This window comes from Hyla sarda, chromosome 3 (genome assembly GCF_029499605.1).
Source record: "Hyla sarda isolate aHylSar1 chromosome 3, aHylSar1.hap1, whole genome shotgun sequence".
Taxonomy (NCBI): Eukaryota; Metazoa; Chordata; class Amphibia; order Anura; family Hylidae; genus Hyla; species Hyla sarda.
Window position 1 is genome coordinate 128,852,978 of NC_079191.1, and position 25,283 is coordinate 128,878,260.

A 25,283-nucleotide genomic window follows, 5' to 3' on the forward strand; every position below is an offset into this window, starting at 1 on the left:
AGTGGGGTGGCCCTGCTGTCTAAAGTGGGGTGGCCCTGCTGTCGAAAGTGGGGTGGCCCTGCTGTCTAAAGTGGGGTGGCCCTGCTGTCTAAAGTGGGGTGGCCCTGCTGTCTAAAATCTGGTGGCCCTGCTGTCTAAAGTGGGGTGGCCCTGCTGTCTAAAGTGGAGTGGCTCTGTTGTCTAAAGTGGAGTGGCTCTGCTGTCTAAAGGGGGTGGCCCTGCTGCCTAAAGGGGGAACAAGGGTGCAATGCTCTGCACATACCCCCATCTGTATAGGAATGTACATACACTTCTATACACGTGGGGGGGGGGGTGCAGACTGCATAGCATTGCACCCTAGGGTCTGTAAAAGCAATGCTCTGCAGTCTGCACATACCCCCATGTGTATAGGAGTGCTATATAAAAAAAAAAAAGCAACAACAAAAAAAATTTTAATTAACCGCTCCCCCGATAAAAATTAGCTCCCCCTTTTCCTATTGCTATACAAAAAAAGTAAAATAACTTTTTATTTTACATATTTGATACTACTGTATGGCTAACTGTCATAACTATTAAAATATTGGTGAATCCTTAACATTTTATTTTAATAGTTCAGACAGTTACCAATGCGGCAATATCAATTTACACTGGTTTCTGTACAGGATCATTAATAATGACAGCAACCGGCGTAAACATTTAAAAAAAAATCCAAAATTGCTGCTGTTTGGTCACATCACATGCTATAAACTTTAAAAATTGCCATTGTACATAATTTTTCAAGTAGAATCAGCTGAACCCCTTTTTTTGGCATTTTGAAATTTTTTCAGATTAATCGATGAAATAATTGGCAACTAATCGATTATTAAAATAATCTTTAGCTGCAGCCCTAGTATGTGGAGAGTCACTTTTTTATTCATAATTCCTTGCTACATGTTCTGGATTTGTTTGTGGACCCAAATTTTTTTAATACGATATTAATAAAAGTTCATTTTTAATACTTACCATTTAGTGGAGGGCTCTGGCTTGAGGAGCTTGGTGGCTCTGTAATTATATTCCTCTTCTGGTTTCAAATTTTGGGTTTTCCTTTGGTTTTGTGTTATGATATTATATACCCAGAAAACACTGTTGGTTGGTGTTGGTGTTGGGTCATCAAGCTTAGCCTAAGGATGAGGTTGGTCTGATAGATCTTTGGAGATATAAGCACCCTGGAGAATTTTTTTTTCCTGTTGTTCTTCTACTTATTACTCTCTCTTTCCCGTATAGATCTTGCTTTAGGGAATCCACTTATATTACACTATTTAAACACTGTTAGTTATACAATTAGAACTTTATCAGATCAATCTGCACTTATTGTTGGATTACATTTTCTACCCATAGTTAGAAAATGTTACACTTGGAAACATAATCCTTCTTGATTATCCCTAGTTGGAGATGACATAAATTTAAGACTAGAACTTCTTAAATGTTTCCAAATGAATGAGACCTGTACAACACGAGACACTATTTGGGACACAATGAGGGCATTTATAACGGGGATATTAATTAAAGGGGTTACACCGAGACAGGTGTCATCAGAGAGCACTTAGACAGAAAAGTGCAACCTTAACTTCAGAAGCTCATAAGTACTGAAAGGATTAAGATTTTTTTTATAGAAGTAATTTACAAATCTGTTTAACTTTCTGGAGCCAGTTGATATTTATAAAAATGTTTTTTCCTGGAATACCCCTTTAAAGCCATTGCATGGGAAAAATCTAGAATTTCGAATCTAACCAATAAACTATGTGATGAGGTGCACAGAACAAACATTCTCTTTATTGAAGACTCAAATGAGATTAACAAAAATAATTTTCGTGATGCTCAGTTTGCTCTGCGCCTTCATCTTATGCATGATGCTAAAAACAGTAATGATGCAGAAACAGGTATTTTATACAGAGGGACTATCGGTTGGTCATATATTATATAGGATTTCTAAAGCTCAAAACCCATCTAGTATGATCCCATCACTTAAAACCAGTGTTGGGGATATTGTCAATACCAATTCTGATATTCTTCAGGTCTTTAAAGAATTGTATTCCACACTTTATACTTCTTGACATACTACTACTGTAGATGAGATACAAATTTTTCCAAAGGAGGCAAAATTAACCAAACTAACAAGGGCAGATTGTGAGTGTCTGGAAGCCCCCATAACTCAAGAATTAGAATTAGAAATAGCAGTTGTAGCTGCACCAAATAATAAAGCACCTGGAATAGATGGATTACCATCAGAGATTTATAAAAAAAAAATTGTGATATATTGATCCTGAAACTATTAGAGGTCTTTATTGTTGCTTTAGAGGAGGGGAACTTGCCGGCATCCATGCGAGAGGCGGTTATCTCAGTCATATTAAAAAAGGTAACAATCAACAAAAGAGCTGTAGAAAAAATTCAATGCATTCACCCAGTTATTTTCTTCATGCTTTTATTCTTGTTAAAAGCTGGATATCCACCCTGGTTGGGGGAAGCAAATCCACAAACAGGTAAGCGGTGCGGCAGGGAGGTGTGGAGACAACAGTCTGTTTCACAGGAGATTCTTCCGGTCTCTCTCAGGTATCAGGTGCTCTGTGATTCTTATACATTACTTGCAAGAGGGGTGTGTGCTTATGCAAATAATACGTGACAGTTAAAATAACAGAAACATAATACACCAAGAACAGAGCTAACCTGTTCATGACCTGTATCTACAGATAGGGGGATAGATCATTGAGGCCCAGAGGCCCCAATGCATTTAGCCGGCTGATCCATACTAAAACTCTTCTCAAGAGATATGTCTCTCGATCTATTCCTCCCCTTCCCGATCCAATGTGTTCTATTCCTGCAAACTTCAATGTGGAACAATCATTGCTATGTGCTGTAGACATGTGTTCTATAAGGCGAGGAACTCCTGACCCGGTTTTGAGGGAATATAATGTTCCCTTATTCTTTTAAACAATGGTCTCTTTGTCTTACCCACATAGTATTTTCTGCACGTACATATCAAACAGTAGATCACATGTGATCCTACAGGTGATCAACTGTTGCGTTCTCATTGGATAACCTCCTAATGTGTACTGTGCCTAGGCTCGTTTGTATTTACAGAAAGAGCAATGCTTGCACGGTTGGTTGCCTTTTGGGGCTGCGTTTTCTAACCAATTCTTGTGTACTTGCGATTTTATTCTTATCTTGCTTTTGATAAGATCTCCTATTGTCCTATTTTTTTTTTTTATAGTTAATTATGGGTTTATTAATGGCTACTTTATTAATATCCTTGTCGCTCTCCAAGATATACCAGTGTTTGTATATGGTTGATTTTATAAACTCGTTCATAGGTGTGTTTTCGAACGTGAAAGCAAACCTTTTACTGTAAGGAGAGTCAAATTGATGTTTCCTTTTCCTTTTATTCTGTTGTTGTTTGCCATTCATTTTTTTCTACTCTTTTTTGAGCTTTTTGGATGATGTTGGATGGATATCCTCGTTGTGTAAGTCTTACTGTAAGTTCTGCTGCCTGTGTTTTCCGAGTTATTTCTTTTTAGCTGCAAAAACTGGGTGAAGGGGATACGGTCTTTTAAGTTTTTGGGGCGTGCACTATTAAAGTGAACCAATGAGTTCTTCATTATAGGCTTCCTATATCCTGTCCTGCAAATTCTTCCTTCTTGTATGAAGATTTTAACATCTAGGAACTCCAAGCTAGTACCTCCGAATTCTTGTGTAAACATCATATTGATTTTATTTGTTTCCTTGAAGTACTGGACAAACTGTGCATATTCATCCTGAGTTCTGTCCCAAATCATGAGTATGTCATCCACTTAAAAAAAGATAAGGATCCTCAATGTCCGGACTCCTACAGGCCGATATCTTTATTAGGCACAGACGTGACATTTTTGACTAAAATACTCGCCTCTAGAATAAATATGGTTATTTCATCAATTATTCATCAGGATTAAAAAACAGGGTTTTATTCCCGGTCGCTCCACAGCTATCAATATTCGTAGTTTTTCTTTGAGTATTCACAGATAGGGCCATACTCTTGATGCACAGAAAGCATTTGACTGTGTGGAATGGCCCTATCTGTGGGCGACTCTGGAGGAATTGGGTTTTGGACCCAGATTTATCACCTGGGTTAAGTTACTATACAATAATATACAATAATCCTAGTGCCAGAGTTCGTGTTAATTGGGGGGGGGGGGGGGGGGGGTTCTATAAATGTTACTCTTTTTCACAGTACCAGACAGGGATGTCCCCTTTCACTGATTTTATTTGCAATAGTGATGGAACCATTGGCTTCTTTAACCCCTTAAGGACTGGTTTTTTTTCCGTTTTTGCATTTTCGTTCTTTGCTCCTTGCCTTTAAAAAATCATAACTCTTTCAATTTTGCACCTAAAAATCCATATGATTACTTATTTTTTGCGCCACCAATTCTACTTTGTAATGACATCAGTCATTTTGCCCAAAAATCTACGGTGAAACGGAAAAAAAAATTATTGTGAGACAAAACTGAAAAAAAAACGCTGTTTTGTAACTTTTGGGGGCTACGTAGTACATTTTTCGGTAAAAATGACACTTTATCTTTATTCTGTAGGTTAATACTATTAAAATGATACCCTACTTATGTAGGTTTGATTTTGTTGTACTTCTGGAAAAAATCATAACTTCATGCAGGAAAATTAATACGTTTAAAATTGTCATCTTCTGACCCCTATAATTTTTTTTTTTCGCATATGGGGCGGTATGAGGGGTCATTTTTAACGGTACAATTTTTGCATTGATAGGACTTATTGATCGCTTTTTATTCATTTTTTCATGATATAAAAAGTTACCAAAAATGCACTTTGGAATTTTTTTGTGCGTACGCCATTGACCGTGCGGTTTAATTAACAATATATTTTTATAATTCCGACATTTCCGCACGCGGAAATACCATATATGTTTATTTTTATTTACACTGTGTTTTTTTTTTTTTTATGGGAAAAGGGGGGTGATTCAAACTTTTAATAGGGGAGGGGTTAAATGATCTTTATTTACTTTTTTTTTCCACTTTTTTTTGCAGTGTTATAGCTCCCATAGGGACCTATAACACTGTACACACTGATCTTTTACATTGATCACTGGTTTCTCATAGGAAACCAGTGATCGATGATTCTGCCGCTTGACTGCTCATGCCTGGATCTCAGGCACTGAGCAGTCATTCGGCCATCTGACAGCGAGGAGGCAGGTAGGGACCCTCCTGCTGTCCTGTAAGCTGTTCGGGATGCCGCGATTTCGCCGCGGCTATCCCGAACAGCCGACTGAGCTAACCGGCATGGTTTCACTTTCACTTTAGACGCGGCGTTCAACTTTGAACGCCGCGTCTAAAGGGTTAATAGCGCGGCACCACGATCAATACCGAGCGCTATTAGCCACGGATCCCGGCCGTTGTTCCGGGTTATAGATTGGGAGCGGACACATGACGTTCCAGTACGTCATGTGTCCTTAAGGGGTTAATACGTTTAAAGGGGTACTCCCGTGGAAAACTTTTATTTTTTATTTTTTATCAACTGGTGCCAGAAAGTTAAACAGATTTGTTAATTACTTCTATTCAAAAATCTTAATCCTTCCAGTACTTTTTAGGGGCTGTATACTACAGTGGATATGTCAGCACCAGCAGGGTTAACAGGTGCTGACAAGATGTTGTTTGCTAGGTTGTCGGGTTAAGCCCTGCTGTCTGAGTGGCTAGCTACTGATTGATCACATGTGCATCTCCCTATATCACCAGGCATCAGACACTGGGAAGATGCCTGTGTCAGCGGTCATTACCCGAGTAGCTAGCAATCCCTTATTTTCTTGTATACCCGGCAACTTGACTTTTGGCTTCTTATCTGACTTCTCTTTGGTAATAACGATTCGGCACCTCTTCCCTCTCCTGGCTTGACTCGGTTTGACTGACATCGACTTTATGTGTGTATGTTTAGTTTGTCTTTGTTAGTTGCTTGTTTCCCTGTTGCTCCTGACAACTGACAGCATTGTATTTTATTGTGTTGACATTTCACTCCCCTCACTTATTTAGGAAGGGATTGTCGACCAGTTTCCGGCCTATCATTTAGGATAGGCGGACAAGTAGGCAGGGACAGGGGTGCGGGTGAGCTTAGCGAGCACTCCTTCCCTGCCCATATGTGACATTTTCACAGGCCCAAACTACTACCTGCATCTGCTAGGATGGAAGCAATGACTGCTTTGGTAGAGCAAATGCAGGTATTAACCCTTTCAGTACAATCTCTTGCTGAGAGGGTTCAGGCTCAGGAGACAGCTAATGGTCAGTCAGTGGTCTGTCCTCCAGCTGTTTCAAGTGACCCTAAAATTAATCTTCCTGACCGTTTTTCAGGTGACGAAAAAAATTTGTTTTCAGAGAGAGTTGCAAGCTATCTTTTTGCATGAGACCACAGTCTACTAGCACAGAGGACCAGAGAGTAGGACTTATATTGTCTTTGTTGCAAGGAGACCCTCAAGAGTGGGCTTTCTCCTTACCTTCCTCAGCTCCTGAATTAAGTTCAGTGGATGCTTCTTTTCTGCTTTGGGCCTTCTTTATGATGAGCCAGACCGTGCAGCCTTTGCAGAATTGCAGCTAGTCAATCTTAAGCAGGGAAAGAGAACAGCAGAGGAGTACTGTGCGATTTTTCGGAAGTGGTGCACGGCTTCGGGTCTGAATAATCCAGCCCTTAGGTGTCAGTTCAGACAAGGATTATCTGACGCTATTAAGGATGTTTTAGTAAGTTATCCATCACCTGACTCATTAGAACAAGCCATGACATTAGCTATATGACTTGACAGATGTATGAAAGAAAGAAATTGAGAACGGACTTTTGATTCTGTTCCTCACTCTCCTTCCTCCATGTTTCCTTCTTCTCCTGTCTCTCATGTCTCTTCCGAGGAACCCATGCAGATAGGGAAATTTTCCCCCCAGCAGAGAAAATCCTTTCGGAAGAAAGACTGGTGGAGAGAAGGGTCTTCAGGTCCAGAATTGCGCCAAACGCCAGTAGCCGGGAGACGTCAGCGCCTAAATGACAATCAGGGAGGTCATTTAGGCGCACAGGTACCTTCGAAATTATCTTCAAAAATTTTGTTACCAGCACAAATATGTTTTCAAAAAAGAAAAATATTTGGTAAAGCTTCTATTGATTCTGGCTCCGCTGCTAATTTTGTGGATCTAAGATTTATTAAGTCTCTAAATTTACCTTTGAAACGGTTGGAGAACCCGATTCCCATTTCTGGAGTGGATAATTCACCCTTGTCAGGGGGTTGTGTCAGTTGTTCTACTCCCGAAGGGGAATTATTGGTCGGTTCTATGCATTTTGAAAAAATCACCTTTTTTGTTCTTAAAAATTTGTCTGTAAATGTGATTTTGGGTTTACCCTGGTTAAAGGGCTATTCCAGGCCCAAACTTTTTTTTTATGAATCAACTGGCTCTGGAAAGTTAAACAGATTTGTAAATTACTTCTATTAAAAAATCTTAATCCTTTCAATAGTTATTAGCTTCTGAAGTTGAGTTGTTGTTTTCTGTCTAACTGCTCAATGATGACTCACGTCCTGGGAGCTGTGCAGTTCCTATGGGGATATTCTCCCATCATGCACAGCTCCTGGGACGTGACATCATCATTAAGCAGTTAGACAAAAAACTTCAGAAGCTAATAACTATTGGAAGGATTAAGATTTTTTAATAGAAGTAATTTACAAATCTGTTTAACTTTCCGGAGCCAGTGGATATATTAAAAAAAAGTATTTGCCTGGAATACCCCTTTAAGTAATCATAACCCTGTTTTTGGTTGGACCTCAGGGGAACTTATCAAGTGGGGATCTGAGTGTTCTAACAAATGCATTACTGTCTCTCTTGCTACTCTCGGTGTGGGTAAAAGTATTCTACCCAAATTTATTTCAGATTTTTGTGATGTTTTTTCTGAGGAGGCCTCCTCTGCTTTGCCCCCACACTGAGATTATGACTGTGCTATTGAACTTTTACCTGATGCCAAATATCCTAAGGGGCGTATTTAAAATTTGTCTGGTCCCGAAAGGGAAGCTATGAAGGATTATATTCAGTCAAGTTTGCAAAAAGGTCATATTCGTCCATCTGTTTCTCCTATGGGAGCAGGATTCTTCTTTGTAGCCAAAAAAGATGGAGGACTCAGACCTTGTATTGATTATCGAGGTCTGAACAAGATCACAGTCAAAAATCAATACCCATTACCTCTGATTCCAGACTTGTTCAATCAATTGCAGGGGGCGTGTTGGTTTACTAAACTGGACCTTCGAGGGGCTTATAATTTGATCAGAATAAAAGAGGGTGCTGAATGGAAAACTGCTTTCATTACCCCTAAGGGTCATTTTGTGTATCTGGTAATGCCCTTTGGTCTCAGTAATGCACCGGCTGTGTTTCAAAATTTGGTCAACGATATATTGCGTGAATTTATGGGTAAATTTCTCGTAGTGTATCTTGATGATATTCAAATTTTTTTCTCGAGATTGGTCGGCTCATGTTAATCATGTGCGTTCTGTTCTGCAGGTATTACTCCAAAACAAGTTGTTTGTTAAACAAGAGAAATGTGTTTTTGGTGTTAAGGAGGTTCAATTTTTGGGGTACATCTTAACTCCAAGATATTTTAAAATGGATCCTGAGAAGGTTAAGGCTGTATCTGACTGGGTGCGACCTATGTCATTAAAAGCGCTACAGAGGTTTCTTGGTTTTGCAAAATTATTATAGGAAATTTATAAAGAATTTTTCCATTGTCGCAAAGCCCTTAACTGATTTGACTCGTAAAGGGGCAGATCTGGCTAACTGGTCTCAGGAAGCAGAAGCTGCTTTTGAACATCTTAAGGGATGTTTCATTTCTGCTCCAATTTTAGTTCAACCAGATCAGACTAAACCCTTTATAGTTGAGGTAGATGCTTCTGAAGTAGGCGCCGGAGCAGTTTTGTCTCAGGGAACTGCCTCTTTGACAAATTTGCGTCCTTGCGCTCTCTTTTCTCGAAAATGTTTCACATCAGAACAGAATTATGATGTCGGAAACCGAGAACTTTTGGCTATCAAATGGGCTTTCGAGGAGTGGAGACATTTCCTTGAGGGGGCAGTTCACTGTGATCACTGACCATAAAAATTTCACTTTTTTGGAATCTTCTCAATCCTCGTCAAGCCTGGTGGGCCTTGTTCTTTACTCGGTTCGACTTTGTTATTACTTATCGACCGGGTACTAAGAACGTCAAGGCCGACGCCTTGTCTCGAAGTTTCAGTGCTTCTCAGCCTATAGACACTAATCCTGAGACTATTCTTCCAGAAGGTGTGGTTATCTCTGCAGTATCTGCTGATTTAACATCTGAAATTTTGAGTAATCAAGGTTTGGTTCCTCCGGAGACTCCTAGAGGCAAAATCTTTGTACCTAGTCAGTTTCGCCTCCGTATAATCGAGGAATCTCATTGTTCTCTGTTAGCAGGTCATCCTGGTATCCATGGTACAAGGAGATTGCTTCAAAGGAAATTTTGCTGGTCAACCCTGAACAGGGATGTGAAAGCTTTTGTTGCTTCTTGTGATGTGTGTGCCCGAGCTAAGACTCCTCGGATTCACCCTGCAGGGGAGTTGTGTCCATTATCTATTCCTAAGAGACCCTGGACTCATATTTCTATGGATTTTATGACAGATCTGCCACCATCTGAGGGAAAAACTGTTTTATGGGTGGTGGTGGATAGGTTTAGCAAACAGTGTCATCTTATTCCTTTGAAAAATCTTCCTTCAGCCAAGATTCTTGCTGACTTATTTATAAAACATGTTGTTAAGTACCATGGATTACCAGAAAATATTGTATCAGATCGAGAAGTACAATTTGTCTCTAAATTTTGGCAAGCTTTTTGTAAACAATTAGGTGTTCAGTTATCTTTTTCTTCCGCTTTTCATCTGCAATCTAATGGTCAAACTGAAAGGTTGAATCAAAGTGTGGAACAATACTTGAGATGTTATGTGGCAGACAGGCAGAATGAATGGGTGTCCTTTCTGTCTCTAGCTGAGTTTGCCTTGAATAATCAGGAACATTCTTCTACCGGTATGTCATCATTCTTTTGTGTTTATGGATTTAATCCACGGTTTTCTCCTGTACCAATACTGATAGTGATAACCCTGAGGTCAACACCACTATGAGTAAACTGTGCACAGTTTGGGTTCAGGTTCAGAAGAACCTGGAAAACCCCCAAGTACTACAAAAGAAATCGGCCGACAAGAGTTACTTGCGGCAAGTACTTGCGGCATAAAATTTAAAGTTGGTGATAAAGTGTGGTTATCTACAAAAAATCTTCGTCTCAAGGTTCCATCTAAGAAACTGGCATCTAGGTTCATTGGACCTTATGAGGTAATTGAAGTTATTAATCCTGTGAGTTACAGATTAAAATTACCATCTTCTTTTAAGGTTCATAATGTGTTCCATTGCTCCTTGTTAAAACGTTATGTTCCTACTCAATCTCCAGTCCCCATTCCGCCTCCTCCGGTTGAGGTTGACGGAGAGCTTGAGTTTGAGGTTGCCAGAATACTGGATAGTAGAAGGGTACAGAATTCTGTCCAGTACTTAGTTCATTGGAAATGTTATGGTCCGGAGGAGAGATTGTGGGTTCCGGCCTATTCTGTCCATGCGGCCACTTTAATTAAGTAATTCCACGATTCTCACCCAGACAAACCTAGACCCAATTTTAAGGGTCTGGTGGCCCCTCTTTAAAGGGGGGGGGGGGGGGCGGTACTGTCAGCACCAGCAGGGTTAACAGGTGCTGACAAGGTGTTGTTTGCTAGGTTGCCGGGTTATGCCCTGCTGCCTGAGTGGCTAGCTACTGATTGACCACATGTGCATCTCCCTATATCACCAGGCATCAGACACTGGGAAGATGCCTGTGTCAGCGGTCATTACCCGAGTAGCTAGCAATCCCTTACTTTCTTGTATACCCGGCAACATGACTTTTGGCTTCTTATCTGACTTCTCTTTGGTAATAACGATTCGGCACCTCTTCCCTCTCCTGGCTTAACTCGGTTTGACTGACATCGACTTTATGTGTGTATGTTTAGTTTGTCTTTGTTAGTTGCTTGTTTCCCTGTTGCTCCTGACAACTGACAGCATTGTATTTTATTGTGTTGACATTTCACTCCCCTCACTTATTTAGGAAGGGATTGTCGACCAATCATTTAGGATTGGCGGACAAGTAGTCAGGGACAGGGGCGCGGGTGAGCTTAGCGAGCACTCCTTCCCTGCCCGTACGTGACAGGAAATGTCTTTCTTTTTGATTACTCTTATGTCACGACCACAGGGCTCTCTGCTGACCTCTGCTGTCCATTTTAGAAACTGTCCAGAGCAGCATATGTTTGCTATGGGGATTTTCTCCTGCTCTGGACAGTTCCTAAAATGGACAGCAGAGCTCAGCAGAGAGCACCGTGGTCGTGACATAAGAGCAATCCAAAAAGAAAAACATTTTCTCTGTAGTATGTAGCCCCTTTAAAAGTTCTGGAAGGATTTTATATTTTTTAATAGAAGTAATTTACAAATCTGTTTAACATTCTGGCACCAGTTGATCTAAAAAAAAAAAAAAAAAAAAAAAAGTTTTCCACGGGAGTAACCCTTTAAGTAATGAGATACATGGGTTTAAATATGGTTCATATATGAATAAGATTGCTTTATATGCAGACGATGCATTATTATTTTTTGGCATTCCTGCCACGATACCTGCCTGACACCTCCACCCTAGGATATTTTGAAGCTTCTACCCGGGTGAGTGCCATCCATATTTCTACACTTCACTATTTGGATTTATTTCTATTGTTCCTGGATTGAGCACCGTGCTGGCTAGCTAGCTATCTTGATACGCACCTGGGTTTTTCTAGTGCCGTAGTTACAGCAGTGCCGGACTCTCTGTCTTGTCCACGACGCATTATTATTTTTAAATGATACATTTATCATTTTTGTGAGGTTAATGAGTGTCCACAGAAATTATTTTTTTCTTCTTATTGATTGATTTATGTCCTGTGAACTTTGTGTCTAAAATCTGTTAATAAAGATGTTAAAAAAAAAAAAAAAAGGACAAACCTGACGACACTGAGCATTATACATGGGCACGATATACATGGCAGAGTGCGGCGCACATAAAGCGATCTTACTCAGCATTGTGGCTCCTTGCCTCTTATTGAAAACGTAATTCCTGACTTTGAATTGAATAAAAAACTAATGGGCAGGAAAAAAGGGGCAGTGTAAAAAATATTTAAAAAAGCTAATAATAATTTAAAAAAAACTTAGCCTAAGGACCAAGATGCTATACTACAGTGGTGACACTTGTCAGTGATATCACTACTTTGCATTGCATTGAAGGCTTACATTGGACTTTAATTGGTAGCCTGACAGCATTAGCTGAGAGATCCTGAGATCACTCAAAAAATGCTAGTCCTTGGAGGATAACTAGGATGCTTTTTCATCCTAGAGACAAGTGGGTTGTATATCAGAGATTTCCACTGATGCTAATTTCTTACATGTCTCTATGACAGTTATCAAAAGGAAGTCAAAAGCATTTACTAGTAGAAAAAAAGACTTCCATCTCATATTGTTGTCTAAAGAAAAGGTGCAGCATTTTGACCTACATTAGGTCTTAGTCAAGCATGCCTCTATACCATAAATTCCATAACATCTTATAAGATCTTGCAACTTCATCTGAGATCCATGTAACAGACAAAAGCTCACCGTGATGGGAAAATACGAAAAACACTAAACAACCGCAAAAACTTATGTGTATGCAGGGTTTTACTGTTTATGTGTTGTCAGGAATGATGTGCTTTCCATTATTATGTAACTAGCTGAGTACCCGGCGTTGCCCAGTTTTTCCTTCCTAATCCTTGTTGGGGAGGATAATAAGCAGAGGAGGAAGCTTTTGACTTCATATCCCATCCTCATATATTGTTGTCATATCTCAACCTCCTATCCCGTCCTCCTATCCCGTCCTCCTATCCCGTCCTCCTATCCCGTCCTCCTATCCCGTCCTCCTATCCCGTCCTCCTTTCCCGTCCTCCTATCTCGACCTCCTTTCCCGGCCTCCTATCCCGGCCTCCTTTCCCGTCCTCCTTTCCCGTCCTCCTTTCCCGTCCTCCTTTCCCGACCTCCTTTCCCGACCTCCTTTCCCGACCTCCTTTCCCGACCTCCTTTACCGTCCTCCTATCCCGTCCATCTATCCCGTTCTCCTATCCCATCCTCCTATCCCATCCTCCTATCCTGGTCCTCCTATCCCGACCTCCTATCCCATTCTCCTATGTCGACCTCCTATCCTGACCTCCTATCCCGACCCGTAATATGTGTACCAGTTATTGAAATATCTCCAGCCGTACGAAAGTTATGTGGGAACATACATTTCCATTGATTTGCATGGGACTTTAAACAAAAACCCTGACCCTCACAAATGGGGGTAGTTAAGGGTTAAATTAACTATCCTATATTTTAAGTGGATATATAAGTAACATGTGACCAAGTATTAACGAAATTTCTCCAGCCGTTTGGAAGTTATGCAGTAACATTTATTTCCCATTGACTTGTATGGGACTTTAAATATAAACCCCGCCCCTGGCAAATGGGAGTGAGTAAGGGTTAAATCACCTATCCTATGTTTGTTGTTGACATATAAGTAACATGTGTGCCAAGTTTCATGTTAATATCTTTAGCCGTTTGGACGTGATGCTGGAACATACACACATACATACATATACACACACACCCACACGTTGAGTTTTATATATTTATATATATATATATATATATATATATATATATATATATATAAATTATGACCTATTACTTCTGTGTGAGTGTTTCAGATGGTTTCTTTGGCTGGTCATGCACATTAAATAGATATTGAACATCCAATGTGGTTGTGTGTTTGGATGACCATCTTATGCTTATGGTTGCCTCTTGACTCTCCCTCCAATGGCAGATATCAAGGAAAAGAAGGGTCTAGCATGTTAAAATCCATCTTTCACCATTTTTCGTGTAGAGATAAGGCACAGGTTCTTCCCATCCAGAATACATGCACGGTTAGCTCAGTGTGAGTGTGGGGATTAGGAGAGATAGCTGTCGGGGAACGGATGTATGGACAGCTTTATATTGATTCCACATTTAGGTTAATGTCATTTTTCTATTAAAACAGAGTGACTCGAAGAAATCTTCCACTTTTGTTTATTGTAACCATGACTGAAATTTATAGTAGTCAGGAAATGAGAATTCAATTGTGTTCCTGAGTCAGAAAGCAGTAAAGATAAGTAATTCTATAATTGTTGAAGGCCTCGGGTCTGTCTGATACACATAAAAGCTTTAGGATTACACTGCTATCCAAATGATTTCTTTGCAGTTCAGTCAGTTTTGTGAAGCTCTCATCTTCCCATATGTGCCATGTGGTTTAGTGTTTCAGAATGGCTTGCATGTCTTCTGGAAGTGTAAACAGGCTGATGTCATGCGTTCTCTTTCATTTTGTGGTTGAGCAGCTGTGGTTTCTGTACCGCAAGTCACAATTAAAGGGCTATATGTTCTGCTAAATCGGTAGAGGAAAGACACACATGCTATATAAATAGTATATACTCTTGACATGTTTAAGCGGTTGCTACTATCTTTGCATACATTTCTTTACCATTAATATATTCTTTACACAGGATGTTATATCCTCTTAAAACAGCCTCCTAACATAAACTGACCTGGTAATAAAGACCTAGCGTTGTTATTCTGTGCAAACTCTTTCCTGCTAAAAACTACCATAAATACATCCTTGCATGACTTTTTTTTATAGTGCATTAGTGCCTCTGAAATAAAAGGGTTATCCAGGATTAGAAAAACAGACAGCACTGATACTGCAGTCAAACTCCCGGTCCATCTGCCCCTTATTGGTAACTTACATTGGATCGGTAGGGGTAAATGGATATGTACAAGGTGTGTATCAGGCTGGATTCTCATAGCATTTCATTAGAACAATGGGGGTATATGTCTACAACCCGTCAGAAAGGTATGCTGACAAATTCTGGGGGAGATTTATCAAAACCTGTGTAGAGGAAGAGTGGTGCAGTTGCCCCTGGCAACCAATCAAATTGCTTCTTTCATTTGTAAAGAGACCTGTGAAAAATGAAAGAAGCAATCTGATTGGTTGCCATGGGCAACTGCACAACTCTTCCTCTACACTGGTTTTGATAAATCTCCCCCACTGTGTATGACAGCATGATCATTGCATTAAATGGAACAGATGTAGTCAACTAGTGACTATATTTAATACAGACCTTAGCACCTGGCTCACCAGTCCAGGGATCTATCCATACACCTGGTATAGAGAAGAGAAAATCAGTGCAGTGAATGATACTAACTTAATCAGAAATGTGTGTGTACATTTTAAAAATATTCAGAAGTTGTGCTCTTTTTTGCTGCTGCAGGCACATGTAAATAGCTGTTAGGGGATAAAATCAAACTGTACCTTTCCTGGGGAAGACGATGGTTGCTAAGCTTTGAGTTGAGCTGCTCATGTGCCACAGCTTGCCATGCCTCCTTGCTTGCCCTCACATACCAGCTTCTCATTGGTTATTTTTTATTTGATTTATATTTATTAATTATCTCCTTCTCATACAGAGCCCAGTACGTCAAGGGGCTGGAAGTTGAAGGCAAGTGAGAAGGCATAACAGTCTGTGGCACTTGAACAGGTTGGTACTGCAACCTTGATATTTGTCTGAGAAAAAAGGGGATTTTAACAAAAACCAGAAAAAGTAGAGTTTGCTTCTATAGCCACTTCAGACACCTATAAACGTTATCCAGTGGTGTCTGAAGCTCTTAGCAGCAAATATTGCTGAAAGATTCCCTTTTAAAGGGGGTACTCCGCTGCTCAGCGCTTGGAACAAACTGTTCCGAACGCTGGAGCCGTCGCCGGGAGCTAGTGACGTCATAGCCCCGCCCCCTCAAAACTTCACACCACGCCCCCGAAATGCAAGTCTATGGGAGGGGGTGTGACGGCTGTAGTGATCCCTCCCATAGACTTGCACTGAGGGGGCGGGGTGTGGCGGCTTGAGGGGGCAGGGCGCCAAACGCTGAGCAGCGGATTATCCCTTTAAAGGGGTACTCTGGTGAAAAACTTTTTTTTTTTTTTTTTAAATCAACTGGTGCCAGAAAGTTAAACAGATTTGTAAATTAAAATAGAATAAAGTATAATCACTCCTCAAAGATTTCACCTACAAAATGTTCACGGAATATTGGATTGATGCTATTTTTGTATTATAATTATTATTAATGTTCTAATTTGCAGATATTGTGTGAATATCCCCATTAGGGCCCAGTGGTGGTATATTCCTATATTTAGTGCCAGGTTATTTTATACTGTTATTTTATGTAAAATAAATATATAAATACAAAACACTTTTCTGGAATTCTTGAAGTATCATTATGCACCTTTGAGGAGTGATTATACTTTATTCTATTTTGATACTATTTTAGCCGGTGGGTTCCGGTGCTTAATCACACTATCCTCCGATTTTTGGTTGTGAGCTGCACCATTTTTTAGTTTTTTAGATTTGTAAATTACTTCTATTAAAAAATCTTAATCCTTCCTGTACTTATTAGCTGCTGAATACTACAGTGGAAATTATTTTCTGTTTGAAACACAGAGCTGTCTGCTGACATCATGAGCACAGTGCTCTCTGCTGACATCTCTGTCCATTTTAGGAACTGTCCAGAGTAAAAGGAAATCCCCATAGCAAACATATGCTGTTCTGGACAGTTCCTAAAATGGACAGAGATGTCAGCAGAGAGCACTGTGCTCATGATGTCAGCAGAAAGCTCTGTTTCAAAAAGAAAATAATTTCCGCTGTAGTTTTCAACAGCTAATAAGTACAGGAAGGATTAAGATTTTTTAATAGAAGTAATTTACAAATCTGTTTAACTTTCTGGCACCAGTTGATTTAAAAAAAAATAAAAGTTTTTCACCAGAGTACCCCTTTAATGTTAAATAATATTTTTAACGTGATGGCCCCTTTAAGTGACATGTGGAAAATATTATAGTACTTATAACTGCTGATCAAGCAAGTAGTATTTTTTTAATCCAATTTCTATTTCTAAATTTCCAGTCCCTGTTGCTTGTCGTCTTCTATTTTTATTCTGCCTTACGTAAGTTCTGTTTTCCACTTCTGCGCCCATTTTTTTAGGGGAATCCTACTATGCATTTTTGCAGTGGTTTGCTGGGCTAAAAGACTATATTTTGTAAACTGCATTTGTACAAATAAATAGTCAGTGGTTTAAAATATCCTGACCAGTAGCTAAAGGACAATGCCATCAGTACAATCGTTGAAAATGGCACTGTGCGATCATAACAATATATGTTTTATATACAAGATCCATGTACCAATGCCAATGATTTGATTTTACTCCCCCTTTCATGGCCACTTTATGCCAAGCTCTGGCTAATTGGTGCGTAAGGTACAAAGTTGAGAAAGTCGCTAAATTTTTGCACAAAACTGAGGTCTGCACAAATTGAGTGATTTTTCACAGTTTATGCCTAGCACAGACATTAATAAGTTTCCCAGATCAGCAAGCTCAGCCCATAGAATTGGTCTCGCTCAGGACTTTGGATAAAGGGAGGTTTGATGAAGGGATGAGGAACACATATTGTTTTGGCACCTGAATGCATAGTATGAGGAAGTAGGAACACTGAGATGACGTCAGGGTAGCCCAGAATACTTCGCATTTAGCAGCAAGATCACATGACTGCAGTTTAGCCAATGATTGCTTGCATACAGTTCCCAGGCCAATAAGAAGACATCATAGGGGTGGATCTAAAAGACTGATAAATCCTTATGCACTGTGTTGCAGCTGTTATTTTGGAGAGAAAGTTGATCAGTGAGCACAAAACAACTTACTGTGGAACTACTGATCAAAAAAACCTTTCAACCTACAACACAAAGCCATTTAAGCAAAGCATTGTGCAGTGGGCTGACCTGTGTTTACCTCTATTTCCTGGATTTATCCAAACATTTAAAATTTTTAGCTGGGTTTAACACAAAAAAAAATATAACAAAAAAAGTGAAAGTTTACTGGGCCTGTTAGGCCATGTTACCTGTATTTTTTTTGGTTTAACCTAATATAGAGCTTTTCTAGCTTGGATCTGTCATGAGAAGTTTATTTTGCTAAACTATTTCCTGTTGCTTATACATAGCTCCAGCATAGTCCACAGTGCTGTAAATCCCAAACTGTCTCCCATAATCTAATTTTCTTATCCTAAGGCCCCCATACATATTAAAAAAAGTTAGTGAGTCTGCCAATTTCAGCAGGACAGACCATTTGTCCATTGTGTCCAGACTAAACCAACAGATGATGTCAGGTAACATAAAAATCGGGCGTTTTGAACTACAATTGCCTGATCCTTTTGTTCTCTGAGAGATAAGCTGTGCCAGAGCAGTCTGGCATTGGCTTACAGTTCCTCTTTCTATTTAAAGCATATGAATTCTTTGCCAAGCAGAACATTCATGTGTATGGAGAGATCGGGAAAGATAGCTGTTGTCTGAATTAACGTGGCTGACAGCCGTCGCATGTGTATGGCTATGTTAAGCCTCACACACCACAGAAAATATCATAGAAAGCCAATTTTCCTATCAGTATGCAAACCCAGGGAGAAGGTACAAATTCTATAGAGATGTTGCCCTTGGTTGGAACCCAGGATAGTGCTGCTAACCACAAGCTGGTCGTACTGTGGATGACGGTATCCATCTACAAATCTGTGGAGTGCTACCAGTCTCTCTATTGTATACTCCCACACGGACAAGTAAAGGCTATGGACACTTTCTTCTTTATTCTTGCTTTGTATTTACACATTTTGTTTAGTTTCTCTTCTTTCTACAGCCCCTGAAGCTTTCGTTACACATGTACACAGCATAAATCTCCCCCGTGGAATTATATGTGCTCTCCTCTCTTTCTTTCTCTGGTATGTGCTAGCTATCCACCAAGTCCCTGACCCTTCCACTCTTTGAGCTGTGTGTAACTCAGCCCCCTTTCCTGCTATCTCTAATGCTGGCAGAGTAGTAGTTAAATGGAAGGAAATTTCTAATTGTTACTACCGTATATACTCGAGTATAAGCAGAGTTTTTCAGAACAATTTTTCGTGCTGAAAACGCCCCCCTCGGCTTATACGCGAGTGAACTCTCCGCCTGTCACTCCCTTCTCAGTGGTTTTCAACTTGCGGACCTCCAGATGTTGCAAATCTACAACTCCCAGCATGCCCGGACAGCATCCTTGCGCATAAACGTCCCTGTGCGTCGTCGTCAAGGCAACGTCACTAGTCCGGGGCCTGCCCGGAGCGGAGAAGAGGGCCTCTCGGTGAAGATGGACAGCCCGGAACGACTAACCCTCCCCACCGGACGGTCCCTGCAGCATAGATGGCCCGGACCAGCTCACCCTTCCTTCCCACCAAGGGGAGGTGAGCAGAAAACTAAAGGGGGGGTCTGGATGATGACGAAGGCCCGGCAGTGGTCTTCAACCTACGGACCTCCAGATGTTTCAAAACTACAACTCCCAGCATGCCCCACTCCCATGCTGGGAGTTGTAGTTTTGCAACATCTGCAGGTCCGCAGGTTGAAGACCACTGATTGAAGGGATTGACAGGCGGTGATGATGGGGGGGGGGGGGGGGGGATGATGACAGGGTGATGATGACGGGGGTCTGGATGATGACAGGGGGGATGATGTATTTCCCACCCTAGGCTTATAGTCGAGCCAATAACTTCGCCTGGGTTTTTGGGGTGAAATTAGGGGCCTCGGCTTATATTCGGGTCGGCTTATACTCGAGTATATACGGTATTTAGAAAGTCACTTTATTGTACATTCAGGAGACAGATTATTAAAAAATGTGTGCTTATAGCTCTTTATTTTTCCATACACGTGTTGACTGCTCCCACAGCTTGCAGTTGGACTGGCTGACCTTCTACGGATTTTAAACATTGGATTTTGACTGACTGATCCATGTTTTCAGGAACTTAAGCTGCTAGAGTTGTCTGGCAAAGGCTTACCTGTTCTCTCAACTTTGAAAACACATCCATGCTCAGCCAAACTGAGCATGCTGGTGTATAGTTAAATCGGGAGAGAGAGCTATCGGCTGAACAAGCTTTATACTGCTGTGTTTGATTCTTCTAAGCAGATATTATTGCAGGGTGATAGACAGATACAGAATTGTATGTTTTCTTACATAGAATTTTATTTTTATAAAGGAATATAAAAAGAAGTAGATTTCATAACAAAGTTGCTTCGAGGTTAAGCTATATAGTCACAGAAGACATCTGACTGCCTGTAGATGATAATAATGATGATGATGATGATGATAAAGTAACCGTCACTTAATAAAATGTGTATTTCAGCAGAATCCACTATTAATATAATGCGGCGATGATTGCCTTGTTTTATGCTTGAACCCAGACAGGCACTGTCCCTATTATGGTCCATTCTGTGCTTACGTGGGGCCATTCTGGCATTACAAAACATGACAAGCATTCTGTTCCACATTTTCGGGAAAGCTTTTGAATTACCGATCTGCTTGCACAATGTACTTAGAAACAGATGACTTTCAAATAATATCTTTTCAGCAGATGCTTTCATGTAAAGAAAGGCTGTCATCTCATTTAGGCTTTCCACACTGTAATCATTTGTCTATAATCTTTCTTATGAGAAAAAGCCCCTTGAATGAGAATTTCATTATGTGAATATTTGCACGTGTTTCTTATCACATCAGGGGCAAGGATTCTTTTTTTCATTATTTTCTAAAGGTATTTTGTGTGTATTCCAGGGCATGTGAGTGATGTGAATGTCATGTTGGTTGGTGTTTCTAGAACAATGCCTTTTTTTTATGTATTTCCCTCTAAAGAACACCGGTGACTCAATTTGTTTTCCACCCAAATTCCTTCTTGACTTCACAATTGGTCTAAGGATATATGGGCCCTATAACTAACATTATACTACAATCACATATCTGTAATAATTTATTAAAAACAATGGCTTTAAGCAGTATATCACTAATACTTGGAAGGCAACACAGCTCTTTTTATCTGGAATGTATTCTAATCTGCTCAAAAGCAGCAGCAATATATAAAGCATATAAATATGTATGTCTGGAAGACAGATTGTAATTTCTGAATGTATATTATATGCGCAAAAAATCTGTGTATAAGGGGTACATAAGGTAAATCGATGCAGATATGTGCTTTAATCCTTGCATTTTTTTACTGGTTCAGACAAAAAGGAACAGAAAGTTAAACAAATTTGTAAATTACTTCTATTTAAAAATCTTAATCCTTCCAGTACTTATCAGCTGCTGTATGCTCCACAGGAAGTTATTTTCTTTTTGAATTTCTTTTCTGTCTGACCACAGAGCTCTCTGCTGACACCTCTGTCCATGAACTGCCCAAAGCAGTAGAAGTTTGGTATGGAGATTTGTTCCTGCTCTGGACAGTTCCTGACATGGACAAAGGTGTCAGCAGAGAGCACTGTGGTCAGACAGAAAATAAATTAATAAAGAAAAGAACTTCATGTGGAGCATGCAGCAGCAGATTTTTTTTTAATAGAAGCAATTTACAAATCTGTTTAACTTTCTGGCACCATTCGATTTAAAGAAAAAAAATGTTTGCCACTGGAGTAACCCTTTGAATTAGAATTTAAGAGAAATAAATAGATATGAGTAACATCTTGGTATATATTATATATTGTCATGTTAGTGTTTGGACCAACCTTTTTCATCTCAGGGCACCTCTTGGGAAAAAAAATTTCCGTGGGGCACCCCTACCGAGGTTGACGAGCAAAAAAAAAAAAGAAAGGAAAAACCGCAATGCACAATATCTATTTATCTGTGGGTATGTAGATTACGGTGCTGCTTTTGATGGCAACTCACAAATTACGTCTTCTCTAATCAGCGTCGTTCCCTTCTCCATCAGGTCTGGGCCATCATGACGCTTTCTTCCAGCCACAATTCTTCACCATTAAACCTGCTAAACAAACCTATTAGGCTCTGTACTTTTTTTTTAACAAGGGTGACAGAGGGGTGTTGAAGAGTGCACATGGGTGGCAGAGGGGTGTAGAGGAGTTTACATAGGTGATAGATGGGTGTACGTGGGTAACAGAGGGGTGTAGAGGAGTATAGATGGGTGTACATGGAAGACAGAGGGGTGTAGAGGAGTGTACATGGAAGACAGAGGGGTGTAGAGGAGTGTACATGGGTGACAGAAGGGTGTAGAGGGGTTACAGAGGGGTGTAGAGGGGTTACAGAGGGGTGTAGGGGGTGACAGAGTGGTGTAGAGGAGTGTACATGAGTGACAGGGGTGTAGAGGAGTGTATATGGGTGATAGGTGGGTGTACATGGATGAGAGGGGTTTAGAGGAGTATACATGGGTGACAGAGGGGTGTAGAGGAGTGTACATGGGTGAGAGGGGTGTGGAGGAGTGTAAGGTGTCAGGGGTGTACATGGTTGACAGATGGGTGTACATGGGTGACAGAGGGTTGTAGAGGAGTGTACATGGGGACAGAGGGGTGTAGATGAGTGTACATGGGTGACAGAGGGGTGTACATGGGTGACAGAGGTGTATACATGGGTGACAGAGGGGTGTAGAGGAGTGTACATGGGTGATAGATGGTTGATAGAGGGGTGTAGAGGAGTGTACATGGGTGATAGATGGGTGTACATGGGTGACGGGTGTAGAGGGGTGTATATGGGTGACAGAGGGGGTGTACATGGGTGACAGGGGTGTAGAGAAGGGTACATGGGTGATAGATGAGTGACATAGGGGTGTAGAGGAGTGTATATGGGTGATAGATGGGTGTACTTGGTTGACAGAGGGGTGTACAGGAGTGTACATGGGTGACAGAGGGGTGTAGGGGGGTGCACATGGGTGACAAGGTGGCATAGGGGGTGACAGAGGGGTGGATAGGAGGGACAAGGAAGTAACAGAGGGAAGTACATGGATGACAGGGGTGTAGATAAGTGTACATGGGTGATAGAGGGGTTTAGAGGAGTGTACATGGGTGATAGATGGGTGTACATGGGTGACAGAGGGGTGTAGATGAGTGTACATGGATGACAGTCGGATGTACATGGGTGACAGAGGGGTGTAGAGGAGTGTACATGGGTGACAGAGGGGTGTAGAGGAGTGTACATGGGTGACAGAGGGGTGTAGAGGAGTGTACATGGGTGACAGAGGGGTATACATGGGCGACAGAGGGGTGTAGAGGAGTGTACATGGGTGATAGATGGGTGACATGGGTGTAGAGGAGTGTACATGGGTGACAGGGGTGTACATGGGTGACAGGGGTGTACATGGGTGACAGGGGTGTAGAGAAGTGTACATGGGTGACAGAGGGGTATACATGGGCGACAGAGGGGTGTAGAGGAGTGTACATGGGTGACAGAGGGGTATACATGGGCGACAGAGGGGTGTAGAGGAGTGCACATGGGTGATAGATGGGTGACAGGGGTGTAGAGGAGTGTACATGGGTGATGGGTTTAGAGGGGTGTACATGGGTGACAGGGGTGTAGAGAAGTGTACATGGGTGACAGAGGGGTGTAGGGTTGTGACAGAGGGGTGAAGGGGGTGCACATGGGTGGCAGATGGGTGACAAGGGGGCATAGGGGGTGATAGAGGGGTGGATAGGAGTGACAAGGTGGTAACAGAGGGGTGTAAATGGGTGACAGAGGTGTGTAGAGGAGTGTACATGGGTGACATAGGGGTGTAGAGGAGTGTACATGGGTGACAGAGGGGTGTAGAGGAGTGTACATGGGTGACAGAGGGGTGTAGAGGAGTGTATATGGGTGATAGAGGGGTGTACATGGGTGACAGAGGTGTAGAGGAGTGTACATGGATGATAGATGGGTGTACATTGGTGACGGGTGTAGAGGGGTGTACATGGGTGACAAGGGTGTAGAGGAGTGTACATGGGTGATGGGTGATGGGTGTAGAGTTGTGACAGGGGTGTAGGGTGTGCACATGGGTGACAAGGGGGTGACAGAGGGGTGGATAGGAGTGACAAGGTGGTGACAGAGGGGTGTAGATGAGTGTACATGGGTGACAGAGGGGTATAGAGGAGTGTGCATGGGTTACAGAGGGGTGTACATGAGTGACAGAGGGGTGTACATGGGTGACAGGGGGGTGTAGAGGAGTGTACATGGGTGACAGAGGAGTGTACATGGGTGACAGAGGGGTGTAGAGGAGTGTACATGGGTGACAGAGGGGTTTAGAGGAGTGTATATGGGTGATAGATGGGTGACATGGGTGTAGAGGAGTGTACATGGGTGACAGGGGTGTACATGGGTGACAGGGGTGTACATGGGTGACGGGTGTAGAGAAGTGTACATGGGTGACAGAGGGGTGTAGAGGAGTGTACATGGGTGACAGAGGGGTATACATGGGCGACAGAGGGGTGTAGAGGAGTGTACATGGGTGATAGATGGGTGACAGGGGTGTAGAGGAGTGTACATGGGTGATGGGTTTAGAGGGGTGTACATGGGTGATAGATGGTTGATAGAGGGGTGTAGAGGAGTGTACATGGGTGATAGATGGGTGTACATGGGTGACGGGTGTAGAGGGGTGTATATGGGTGACAGAGGGGGTGTACATGGGTGACAGGGGTGTAGAGAAGGGTACATGGGTGATAGATGAGTGACATAGGGGTGTAGAGGAGTGTATATGGGTGATAGATGGGTGACATGGGTGTAGAGGAGTGTACAGGGGTGTACATGGGTGACAGGGGTGTACATGGGTGACGGGTGTAGAGAAGTGTACATGGGTGACAGAGGGGTGTAGAGGAGTGTACATGGGTGACAGAGGGGTATACATGGGCGACAGAGGAGTGTACATGGGTGATAGATGGGTGACAGGGGTGTAGAGGAGTGTACATGGGTGATGGGTTTAGAGGGGTGTACATGGGTGACAGGGGTGTAGAGAAGTGTACATGGGTGACAGAGGGGTGTAGGGTTGTGACAGAGGGGTGAAGGGGGTGCACATGGGTGGCAGATGGGTGACAAGGGGGCATAGGGGGTGATAGAGGGGTGGATAGGAGTGACAAGGTGGTAACAGAGGGGTGTAAATGGGTGACAGAGGTGTGTAGAGGAGTGTACATGGGTGACAGAGGGGTGTAGAGGAGTGTACATGGGTGACAGAGGGGTGTAGAGGAGTGTATATGGGTGATAGAGGGGTGTACATGGGTGACAGAGGTGTAGAGGAGTGTACATGGGTGTATATGGGTGACAGAGGGGTGTAGGGGGGTGCACATGGGTGA

The 25,283-nt window shown here is 41.8% G+C and overlaps 1 protein-coding gene and 1 long non-coding RNA gene across 4 annotated transcripts in view; one reads left to right on the plus strand and one right to left on the minus strand.

Annotated features, from left to right (window-relative positions):
• Nucleotides 1-25,283, plus strand: part of LEKR1 (leucine, glutamate and lysine rich 1) — a 230,339-nt gene that overhangs the window by 105,445 nt on the left and 99,611 nt on the right. The gene's annotated exons all lie outside the window — the stretch shown is intronic.
• Nucleotides 14,190-15,046, minus strand: LOC130361705 (uncharacterized). Its single transcript, XR_008891121.1, has 3 exons — nucleotides 14,907-15,046; nucleotides 14,709-14,813; nucleotides 14,190-14,545 (listed from the first exon to the last, which is right to left on the minus strand). It is a non-coding gene; the product is annotated as an uncharacterized LOC130361705 (long non-coding RNA).